At 48.0% G+C, this 12,154-nt stretch overlaps 1 long non-coding RNA gene across 5 annotated transcripts in view; it reads left to right on the plus strand.

Annotated features, from left to right (window-relative positions):
- Nucleotides 1–2,032: 2,032 nt before the first annotated feature.
- Nucleotides 2,033–12,154, plus strand: part of LOC111096831 — a 56,977-nt gene continuing 46,855 nt past the window's right edge. For all 5 annotated transcript variants that reach the window (XR_005362697.1, XR_005362698.1, XR_005362699.1 and 2 more), the window contains exon 1: nucleotides 2,033–5,075. This is a non-coding gene — a long non-coding RNA (uncharacterized LOC111096831). The remainder of the gene's footprint in view (nucleotides 5,076–12,154) is intronic.

A 12,154-nucleotide genomic window follows, 5' to 3' on the forward strand; every position in this document is an offset into this window, starting at 1 on the left:
GTGGTATTTTGTTCTCTTAAATTGTGTATTCTGTTCTTTGGGAGTCAGCTAAGCACCTTTAGGAGTCACTTGAAACTGAGCTTTTTAAGATGCTGATCACCCAGTTACTATACTGTACTATCTGCTACTTGGTAAGATGGAAGACTATACTAATCTTTCAAGAGAGTAATTCTCTCATTAAGGGAGGCAGTGGACATCAAGTGCCTCACTTCCGGGATGGACCACTTATTGCTGGAGGGACACTCTTGAGTTCCTTTTCCCTGCACTTGGATCCGTAATGCTCCCTTGTCCCTCCCTGAGAGTGGAAGCCATGGAGCAGAGCCCTCACCTGGAGCAGGAGTGAACGAGGTTTCCTGTCATCTTAGTATGTCCCAGGATTTGGGCGTAAGGTGACTATTACTAATTATTCAAGAAATTTTTCTTGAAAAATACATTTATTATTTATTCTATTTAAGGATACAAACCTGGAATAAGGCATAATTTGTTATAAGGTGTAATTTAGTAGGTCTTTAAACAGCACATAGGACTTTGCTGTTAAGAGTTGACGGAAGCTGTACTGTGTGGCGTGGGTGAGCCAGGCTTCTGGGCTGGCGTGATCCCAGCTGACTTGCTGTGGATCTTGGGTAAACCAGTTTCCTCACTTAACCCCAGAAACATCCTGGTGCCCCTAAGAGCAGCCTTGAGGATTAAGAGTTCATAAGTGCTAATTGTTTAACAGAGTAATTGACAAATAGTAGGTGTTCAGTGATGAATGAGATCATGAACTCTGGGAGAGAAGAGGTCAGCTAATAGTTCCAATTTTGACAGCCAAACTTTGTTGGGAACTTACGCATTTGAGATTACAGTATAAGTCATTTTATCTAAGACCTCATTTTATTTTCCTCATGACCCGATGGTAACTTCGGATAAGCCTTTGTTAGGGACTTGTATCTCTGTGCCGGTTGGTGCCTCCCAGTTCCACTGACTGACGGGCTGCAGCCCTCGGGCTTTGCACATTCAGGATGCTCCCTGCCCTGCCTCAGACTTTTGTTTGTATCCTTCGTTGCTTCCTGATCTCTTGGAAGCTGAAATCTGCCTGCCTTCAGACCAGGACCAGTGGCTCTGAACCTGGGGGTGTAGTGGGGTGACAGCCCAACATCTCCCTTCCCCCTTTGGAAACTGAGCTAGCTACCTTTCAGCATTGTGACGGGCCCTCAGTGCTCATGTTGGGATTCTGTCCACACCCCCTGGCTATAGTGGTTTGTTCTCAAAGTTGGCTTCAGACTCAGGCTGAGCAGATTAGGGTTCGTTCCCTCTCAGAGATTGTGAGATTTGGTCTCACTATCCAGATTGCTCTCTCCCTCCTGTTTTATTTTACTTCCTAGCACTTCTCAGTACTTGAAACTATGCTATGTGTTTATTATCTACACATAGTGAGATGAGAACTCCAAATGGTGAGAACTCCAAATATTAAAATATGGTCTGTACGAAAGCAGGGCCTTCATTCTTGTCCTCACCTGTGGGTCTTCAGGAACAATTTTGGCACATGGTAGGCATCAAATAAATATTAATAGGTACATGAGCAAAATCACTCAACAAATATTACTCTGTTTGCTCTTATTGAAATTTTCCTGTCCTACTCTTCATCTCTGTTAATTGGTATTAGCCAGGACTTCATTAGTACTTTTTAAACCGAACAGGTGTAATATTACTAAGTTCATGAAAATGTTCTTTAATCATGGGCATTGTTTTCTCCCTCTATCCATGCCTAATTTAGAGGGATTGAACATACCCTGCTGCATATTATTAGGCCAAAGCACACGAATGACTTAAAGATATGCTCTGAGAGGGCACCTGGGTGGCTTGGTCAGTTAAGCGTCTGCCTTCAGCTCAGGTCATGATCTCAGGGTCCTGGGATCAAGTCCGGTATCAGGCTCCCTGCTCAGTGGGGAGTCTGCTTCTCCTCCCTCTGCCTGCTGCTCCCCCTGCTTGTGCTGTCTTCATGCTTTGTCTCTTTCTTTGTCAAAAATCTTTTATGTTTTTTAAGATCTTATTTATTTATTCATGAGAGACATAGAAAAAGAGGCAGAGACACAGGCAAAGGGAGAAGTAGGCTCCCATGGGGAGCCTGATGCCGGACTTCATCCTGGGACCCTAGAATAAGCCAAAGACTGGGCTCAACCACTGAGCCATCTAGGCATCTCTCTCTCTCTCTCTCTCTCTTTTTAAAGTAAAGACCCCCTTTGAGAAATATGTGAGCACATGGAGATCCATTCAGCTACCTGCCCTCTAGGGTATCTTGGGTGACTCTCAGGCTGCAACTTCTCCAGGTATCAGAGCCCAACCATGAGGTTGTTTTATTGCTTGAAGCTGAGGCACAGTTTGGCTTTGATTTCCCAGGGGTGATGGAGAGATGGCCATTGGGAAAGAAACAAATGTGAAACAAACATGGTTTGAGTTGCACTCTTCAAACCTTAGAACTCCTACACAGAAACCTTGCCTTTCCTCTTGAAGCCCTTCTTCAGCTCTTTCTAGAACCTGGGCTTCCAAGTTCAAGAAGTGGAACATCTTCCCGTTTATTCTTTTCACTGAAGACCTTGGTGGTGAGAATAGTCAGCACTGCTGTAGCTTATTGCACAGACAGCTTTCAGAAGTCCCCTTGCCTGCTGAGGATTTCTGTTCAGAAGGAAACTAGTGTTACACTTTTAGTGTGCTTAGGTTCAATCCTGATGCCAGCAGCTCCTTTTAACTGTGCTGTTAGCAAATGTTTCTTGGAATTTGATTGAATATGATTTTTAATTAAGGAGTCTTTATAAATGTTGCTGGGCAGAGTGATACCTCCCAGAACCATGCAGAGAAATGTTTTTAGCTTCAGGGCCAAAGCCAAGCATGCTAAATGAACTCATGATTGAACTGTCATGCTTAGAGCATTGTAGAATTAGCAACACATGTTTTGCTATATCCCCAGATTTAAGAAGTGGTTTTGTACCTGACTTGCATCTTCCAACATCTTCAACAGCTTCCTCAGTCTCTGAACGTTTTGTTTTTATCTTTGTGTCTTTGTCCCATGCTCACCTCCGCAGGAGCCTCTTAGCTCAAGGTCCATATCCATGGCTTATGTGTGCACATACACAGTTGAACACCCCACCAGGAGCCAGGCAATCCTGTCACCTTGCAGACATGTTTAAGAGGGATACCCAGACTTTTATTTTCAGAGCGGAACATTATTTTTAAAAGATTTTATTTATTCATGAGAGACAGAGAGAGAGAGAGAGGCAGAGACACAGAGGGAGAAGCAGGCTCCATGAAGGGAGCCAGATATGGGACTTGACCCCAGGTCTCCAGGATCACATCCTGGGCTGCAGGTGGCGCTAAACCGCTGTGCCACCAGGGCTGCCCTGAACATTAGTTTAAACAGTATAATGTGATAATCCTAACCAATTCTCTTGGCAAACACACTGGGTTGATGTAGCTAGGTTATCAGAGAAGGGTGTAGAAGGCACGAGAAAAAAAGATGAATGTGATGGAGGTATTAAGACTTACCGAGACCTGAGTGCCGTTGAGACCTGAAGACTTCTTACACCACTGGTGTGCGCTCATCCGGTGAATATGGATTGACATGTTACCTTGTGGCTACATGGGATGGTGAGTGCTGGCCCCTGCTCCCCACTTCCTGCATCTCCTCGCATCAGTTGTGTGCCCGTGGATAGCTGCACAAGAAAGAAAATGCAAGGTTCGCCAAATGACCTAGAACTTTAGGGCTGCCAAGAGTTGCTCTGCAGCTGCTGGAAACCCCATCCTGGTCCTCATGACACATACCCAGTTCCAGCCGGCAGTGAGTGTGAGGTTTGGAGGTCCTCTCTAGCCAGGTCAGCTAGGTGATTTTCTGGGCCCTGTGCAAAAGGAAAGTACAGGCCCTTTTCTTCAAAAATAAGAAAAAGGGTGTATTTGTTTCCTCTGTGTCTCTCTCTCTCATTATGTCTGCATTTGCTATTCAGTGTCAGTCCTTTGGGACCAGGCCCTCTTGGGGACTTGGGTGCTGCTTTGCAGCTTGGCACCAGGACACAGGTCTGACGCTGACCCTACCTGCACCCAGGTCACCATCACAGCAGAGGTGGCAGCAGGTTGGTGGGCAGGAGCAGGGAGCCGGTTGCTGACAACCCACCCTGTGAAGATGGGGAGGTGGACCCCATGTGAGAGCCAAGGCTCCAAGGCCCTGGCACATCTTCCACTGACCCATCAGATGTTGCTTACAAAACACAAATCCAAAAACAAGATTATTGAGAAATTGAAGATAACCCCACATGTGGGCCCTGTGAGCATGGACCCTGCTCAGTTACACTGGTCACCTGCCAGAGGCCAAAGGTGTTGAAGCCAAACCCAGGCATGTGGCTGCTGGGAAGCAGGGGCTTCTGCTCAGGTACACATTTCTCCCTCCTGCAGGTGCACACCTGGGAGTCCCTTTTACTCCTTCCCCTGTTGTTACTTCATTCTGGAGGAAGTCCTCAGGGACCCTGGGGATCTTAGTGCCGGAAGTTGGGTGAAGATGGGTCCATACAGCCTGGACATCCTCACATCATTAGCAGGAGTGGACCAAGGCCCTCCAGGCTCTTTACTGCGGAGTAAATAAACACAAATAGCACTTCTTGTGTTAATATCGATCATCTTCTGATCCAGCTTCCTTGAATTATTAAGCTAAGAGACCTCTGGGGGTGAGGAGAGGGACAGGGAGATGTAAGGAAACCGAACTTTACCAGTCCACAGTAGCAAAGCCCTAGACCCAATAGAAATGCCAGGGAAAGTCTCCTGAAAACAGATGTTTATGTTTACCAACAAATCCTTGGGTGATTCCCTCCCAGCTGTGATTCTAGCTTGCCTGTGTCCATGGGTTCCATGTTTGTGATTTGTTTCTCCTTTGCTTTCTCAAGTGCAGGGACACCTGGCCTCTCTGGGCTGCCCTCTGGAAATGTCCCCAGACTGAGTTTGTGCACACAAGCTGATAACCCACACAGGAGCCGGAGGCTGCCCACTGCAGAGATGCAGGGAGAGAAGCAGGGCAGGGACCATGGCAAATCCATCTGGAAGGAGACATGTGGGTAAGAGATTGGGATCTCCAAGAGTGGGAGGAGAAGCAGAGAGAGAAAACGACCTCAAACCAAGGCTGAGGGAAGCCACCTGCCACGTGGGAGGCAGGAAGCCGGTGGAGCCAAGCCAGACGGATCCACAGCTTTTCCAGGGTGCAGAGGGGAGCTGGAGGTGAGGAGGGTCCTCCTGTGAGGGCCAGCCTCAGGGTTAGCACTCCCATGGAGCCCCTCCTCTCAGACCCTCTCCAGATCTCACCTTGGAACAGAGCTCTGAAGACACCTAATGCTGTTTTCCAGCAGAAAACATTTCTGGAGTGGAATCATTATTCATTGTGTATTTCTTTCCTCCCTCCCTTTTTGGGGCAGGGTTATTTAGGTTTATAGGGACAGCTTCTTCAGGGCTCCAGTGTTAGAATTTTCCAGCCACCAAGTGGCGCCGCAGAGCACTTATAGAGCTGGCCTGGTCAGAGCTGCTGGTGCAGGGTGCCTGGGTCTCTGGGAGCAGTGCCCAGAGCCTAACACAGACTGACTCCAAAGTTAGTCATAGGGACTGGGAGCAAACTATAGCTAGCATGGGTGAACAGGATTCAGAGTTACCAATCAGATAAAAACTTGCAGCTCTGTGTCTGTCTCTGAATCATGCACATCAGCATGCATTGTGCTCTGTATGCAAACCCTTGGTTATATTTATCTTCCTGTTGTTACTCTTAGCATCAAGACATGGCATAACATTATGTAGTGGATGTGACTCAGCCTGGGCCTTCCCGAAGGCTCTGTCTTGAGCTCCTTCTTCCTGCAGATGAGTGGGGGAGCGAGGGAAGAGGGGAGGAGTAAGGAGGTGTTAATAGCATTTGGTCAGAGCAACTCGTATGGACCTGCTCCCCTCATCGTAGGTCACTTAGTTTCCCTGGCTCTTGCCCACTAAATGCTCGTTGTGTCCCCCAAACATTGTGACAAACCAACAGTGTCCTCACACATGTGCAGGTGCCCCACCCAGGGTTGGGCTTATGTCCCTTGTGAGGAACCAAGAGAGTTTTGAGAATACAATATCTCTCTGCCCTACCTTCTGAACACTTAGCTGACATCAGCAATGTGGCTCCAGGCCACACTGTCCTATAGAATACCCACATGGAGCCATTAAAATTTAAAACGAAGTAAAATTCATTTCTTTTGTCACACTAGCCACATCTCAAATGCTCAATAGCCCATGTGTCTAGTGGCTACCAGACTGGGTGGGCACAATAAAGCCTTTCTATCATCCTGGAAAGTCCTGCTGGACACTACTGCCCGTGATTGTTCTTTTGGAGTACACCTGAGCACTGTTTTGGCCAGAGGATCCAGTGCTGGTGGCACATCCACAGATCAATCCTGGTGATCGGTGACATGACTGCTGCAGCCGCCCGGCCATCTCCCCCTGTGTAGCTACAGGTCCAGGTAGAGCCGATCCTGCATCCCTGGAACTGGGTATTCCTGGCTGCTCTGCCTCTGGTCCTTCTGTCCACCCTGTGAGTCTAATATATGCCTGATGCAGAGGCCCCAAGAAACCACTGTTTTTTCAGTCAGACATCACTGGATTCATGCTCTTTCTCCTGAGAGTCACAAAGTCACTTAAATGGGAAGTCCTTGGCTCTTTCTCTTTCTCCCTTCAGATGGGGTTACTGGATCAGGGGAAGGTTGCCCATGTTAGCAACCCAGAGATATTTGCACGTTTCTGACAGAAATACCCTCTTCCCCAACAAAGAATATAGGGGCTTGGTTACACAGAAAGCACCACATAGTGGCAGTGTGGGAACAGGAAGTGTGGACCCTCCTCAGTGAAGGCCTACAAACCTGGGCTTCAGAAACTCTACCACCTGGGGCACCTGGGTGGCTCAGTGGTTGAGTGTCTGCCTTTGGCTCAGGACATGATCCTGGGGTTCTGGAGTCGAGTCCTGCATTGGGCTCCCCGCAGGAAGTCGGCTTCTCCCTCTGCTTATGTTTACCTCTCTCTCTGTGTCTCTCATGAAAAGAAAGAAAAGAAAAGAAAAGAAAAGAAAAGAAAAGAAAAGAAAAGAAAAGAAAAGAAAAGAAAAGAAAAGAAAAGAAAAGAAAAGAAAGAAAAGAAAAGGAAGAAGAAAGGAAGGAAGGAAGGAAGGAAGGAAGGAAGGAAGGAAGGAAAGAAAGAACAGAAGAAAGAAAGAACAAAAAAATAACGCCAAGTAAGAAAGCCCTCACTCACTGACCCCCTCCCTCCCCCTCCCTCCTCCTCCGCCTCCCCACCTCCAACCTACTCCATCACCTCCCTCACCCCCCCCTCCCTCCTCCCTCACAACTACCCCCATCACCGCAATCACGAAAGGACAGAAAAGAAGAAAAGAAAAGAAAAGAAAAAAGAAAAGAAATGAAACCCCACCACCCAAACATTGCCTGTGCAGGTGGGCTTCTAAGTTGCTTAAACAAGTGATGATGATTGGGGAACTATTAGCAGAGAGGGGGATTCAAATAAACATCTCCTCGCCCCCAAGAGGAGGAGATGGTCTAAGTAGAATCCTGGAGAAGGTATGAGCCCACCTGCCACTTTTCCATCTCAACTACTTGTTTCTGCAACCCTTCCAGCAGGGAGCATCTCCCAGGCCATGTCTCAGGCCATTTTCTCAAGAGATACTCCTTGAACAATTAGTTCTAAGGAAATAGCTCAATGTTTAAGAAAGTTTAAGAAAGTCTATGTAGTATTTTCTGGAACCTCACTACACACTATCTCAAATTAAAGGCTTGGACAGGAAAATAGCTGTGAATTGTGGACCTCAGCATTTTCCTGGATGCCTGTGACCCTGATGACCTTCTCTCACAGACCACATCTTTAGCTGGCAGACGGTCCAAAGACGCAGCTGTGAGCTGCAAGTTTACCTGCAGGTGGCTGGACCCAGCCTGAGCCGTGATGGACTTCTGCGCTTGGGCGCCCCCTCCTGACCCTGCTGAGTGCCCACCTGCTGGGGAGCTGCCCAAGGAGCAGGGTTCACCAGTGAGAGAAAGAGCCAGGGGAGGGCCTTGCAGCCGGGCATCTGCTTCCCACCGATGAGCCGGATGGCCAGTGACGATAGGACATCTTACAATCACAAAGGCTTCGTTGGTTTGTGTGTGGGTTTTTGTTTTTGTTTTTGTTTTAATGTCTAACAGTCCTGAGGGGCAGGAAGGACGTTTTTACAATTAGCAGAGAGCCGTTTGCCCTACATCGTTGAGCCAGTGGAGTAGAAATTCAAACCTGAATCTTTTGCTTCTAAGTCTTTGGCACTTGCTCCTTCACCAAACTATTGTTTATGGGGATGGCAGTCGCTGTGATGTTTCTTCTACTACATCCTAGTTCTGCTGCCTTGATTTATGGGGCAAAGTTTCTATTGCTTCAGAATTAAAGAGATAAGGATTTAAGAGTCCTGTGATCTTGGAAAAGTTACTAAACCGCTCCGAGCCTCAACTTTCTTATGGGAATACCTACTTGGGATGGTTGCGGTAAAGATGTGGTAAAATGGAAGAGGGTACAACACAGTCACTCTTCAAGGAATCTGAAAAGAACCCTCCCCAAGAGGGAGTGAGACTAGTGTCTCCTCTCCCCAAGAGGGAGACAGACTAATGTCCTGTCGCCAGGCAGAATGGCATGGCGGTTCCCGGTGAGACCCCTGGCCACTCTCCTGGGATCAAATCCCAGCTCCCCCAGGCCAGGGAACTCAACCTCTCCGGGCCTCAGCTTCCTTGTCTATAAGTGGGGCTTGTACAAGCTCCCCAGTGCCAGAGAAGCCGTGAGGACTGCAGGAAGAATATGTGCAAACCACTCGGGATGATGCCAGCATGTTTCAGTGAGTGGGAGCAATAGAGTGAGGGGACAGTTAAGGGAAGGACGCAGACATGAGTAAATCTCAACATTTCCAAATAGACTGGTGAAGCGGAGCTGAACTATAGCTTGGCAGGTACAGGACTAAAGGAGCCAGAAAGTTTATGGAGAGGCTAAGACTTCTTTTACCTTTCAAGTTCCTAATTTCTAAAGGAGAACATCTGGCCCCTCAAAGGAACAGACAAGGAACAGACAGCTGGTGTCAACCCCAAAGGCGGATGGCAAGAGTGAAAATCTCAGGTCTGATCCATGCTAATCGTCTGCCCAGAAATCTTAATTTTTCCTTCTGGACCCAGCTTGACAGCCCCCTCCCCGGGCTGAAGTGTCCCCCTGTGCACACGCCTGGGCCAAGTATCTGTGTCTTAGGATGGCCTACCACATGCAGGCCCTGGGCCGTGCAGACTGATTGCTCTTCCACGGTGATGACCACGAAGGACCCTGCCTCCCTGAGGGCGCCGGTGGGAGGGCTGAGTAGCAGGAGCCCACCAGGCCACATCTCAGCAGGGCAGAGGGCTCCACTGTCCCCCCTAAGGGCACGTCTGGACCACCTCCCAGCCCCTGGGGTGCTCCTGCCCCCTCACCTCCCTTCACCCCTGCTCCCCATGCTGGAGGGCTTTTTTCCCTCTTTTCTCTACTGGGAGCATGTCTTTTCCTGCAGATTGAAAGACCTGGTTTTTCTGATTATTCCCGAGTTTCAGGACCTAGACCAACAGCCTTTCTTCTGAGTTTCAGTCTTTCATGTCCAGCTGCCTGCTTGGTCCCTGTCCTTTCCACATTGCTAGCACACCATGTCTGTAACGGAAACCTGGAGATTCCCACACAGGAGATTCCCTCCTACAGGGAGGCAGTGGGTCTTGGGCCCCTGCAGAGATGGAGAACTGATCCTTGCTGTGTTACTTCCCTGGCTGGCCCCCCAGCAGGTTCCGCCTACCATGTCCCCAAACCCCATCTGCCCACTCCATCCTGGCCCCACACAGTAGCTAGGCCTCACTCCTGAGCTGATTGTTAGCACTCCCTCCCCTTCCGCTTTGTCGTCCAGAACCTCACTGGGTAGCGTGGACCCAGCCATGGCAGGGCAGTTCCACCTCAGAAATCCCAAAGGCTGCTGATCAGGGCCTTTCTTCTCTCTTGACCTTTTCTCTTCTCCAGAAAGCTGGAGTGTTAAACACTGTAGCAGCACACCACCAAAAACAGGTTTCCGGAAATAAAAGGGACATACCTTGTTCTTCCTTAAGCCTTTGATAACCTTTGATAACCTCTCCCTGCACGTGGAAGCAAATTCAGCTTCTTAATATGCTTTACAAGGGTTGTCCATGTCTCCGGACTTGTTTTGTGCTGATTGTTTTCAGAAGTCAAGTCCCTCTGGCCCCAGGTGAGTCAAGTCCCTGTGGACAGGCTTTGTCAGGTGAGCTGCATAAATTCGTGTGTTGTGAGAGTGAACTCCATATATATATATATATATGGATTTTTATTTTATTTATTTGATGGAGAGAAAGAGCCAGAGAGCAAGTGGGGAGAACAGCAGAGGGAGAGGGAGAAGCAGGCCCCTGTGGAGCAGGGAGCTCAACTCGGGCTCCATCCCAGGACTCTGAGATCATGGCCTGAGCCCAAAACAGCCATTTAACTTACTGAGCCACCCAGGCACCCCTACACTTTCTATATTTCATAGAATTTTCCTAACTTTGCTGCCCTGTTCATTCTGATTAAGAAAACAATCCAGACCAACACTGTCTGATTAAAAAAAACATAGAACATGAGTCACATATATAATTTTCAATGTTCTAATAGATTAAAAAGCAAAAAGAAATAGGTAAAATTAATTTTAATAAAATTTTTTCTGTAGCCCAATACACGCTGCTCCAGATCTGACCTGTTCCCACTGGCCCTCGGCTGTATCCCGGTTCACTTCCATACTTCCAGTGCACAGTTACCCTGGCCTGCCCTCAGGCATTTGCCTTTTGTCCTGTGGCATCCAGGGACCCCTTCAGGATCTTTTTTTTTTTTTTTTTTTTTTTTTCATTTCCCCTTCAGGATCTTATCCCTGGAGACAGGTTCATAGGTCGCTCTGTGTGGATAGCCAGCCCTTCTTCAGGATGGGCGGTTTCCCCACTGCCAGGCCCCATTCTCACACATCCAGGACACTGGAGGCTGTCATCAGGCACTTGCTGCGATCATTCCTTTGTGGCAAAGCTGCAGACTCTGGGGCGGGGGGGTGGTGGGGGTGGCGGGGTGGGTCAGGATAGGCCACGCAAAGTCAGACTCCAGAGTCCACTGGGCTCTTGTATCCTTCTTCATCCTATTTGGGAAACTCTCCATCCACCCAGCTGGGAGGAGCTGGGCAAGACACCTGCAGCTCAGTTCCAGGTTTCCTTGACCCCCGTTTCCGGGTAGAGGGATTTATCCTGTGCTGGGGGCGGTCCTGGAGCAGGTTGGGCCGACACCCGGTGGCATTTTTCATGTATTTTCAGGAATGGCAGCCCAGTTTCCAGCTCCTCTCTTCCCAGAGGTACTGGCTCAGTAGGTGCCCAGGGAGACCTCTGCTGAGACTCCGTGCCAACCGGGGTGCACAGGGCATGGACCGGAAATAGGGTCAGAGATGTTCAAGTATCCACTCAAATCTTATATTCATTCCTCACACACGTCTTCTCACACAAGTCTGTCTGTGGGTATGTGCATGTGTATGTATATACACGTGTGTATACTTGTACCTGTATCCATCTACATTTATCTAAAAGGCAGCAATAACAAAATTTAACCAGTACAGTCTTAATTATTTACTTTACAAACCCACGTACAGCCCTTCCTCTGTGCTGGGCACTGTTTTAAGTTGTTTACAAATATTGCTACATTTAATTTTCAGAACAATTTTATGAAAGAGATACTATCACTGCTTCTGATTTAGACAGGGGGAAACTGAGTCACAGTACTGTTTGGTTCTTGTTTTAGGAAAAAACTGACCTTGATCCATACTCTACTTCCTCCAAAATGTAAAAAGGAACACTTTGTATGTGTAAATAATGCAGGCTAAGAGCTTCCCTAGGATATGGTGCAAGACAACCTCAGTGATTTTCCTGGGTGAGGATATGATAAGGTCTGTGACAGTTTCATTACAACTACAATTTCCACTAAGAAGCAAATTATACTTTGATGCAGCAGTTGGAGTAATTTAAGACTATTCTCATTGCTTCCCATGGGCTTTACATGTTCACTCTTACATATCACTGGG

Source organism: Canis lupus, chromosome 7 (genome assembly GCF_011100685.1).
Source record: "Canis lupus familiaris isolate Mischka breed German Shepherd chromosome 7, alternate assembly UU_Cfam_GSD_1.0, whole genome shotgun sequence".
Classification (NCBI taxonomy): Eukaryota; Metazoa; Chordata; class Mammalia; order Carnivora; family Canidae; genus Canis; species Canis lupus.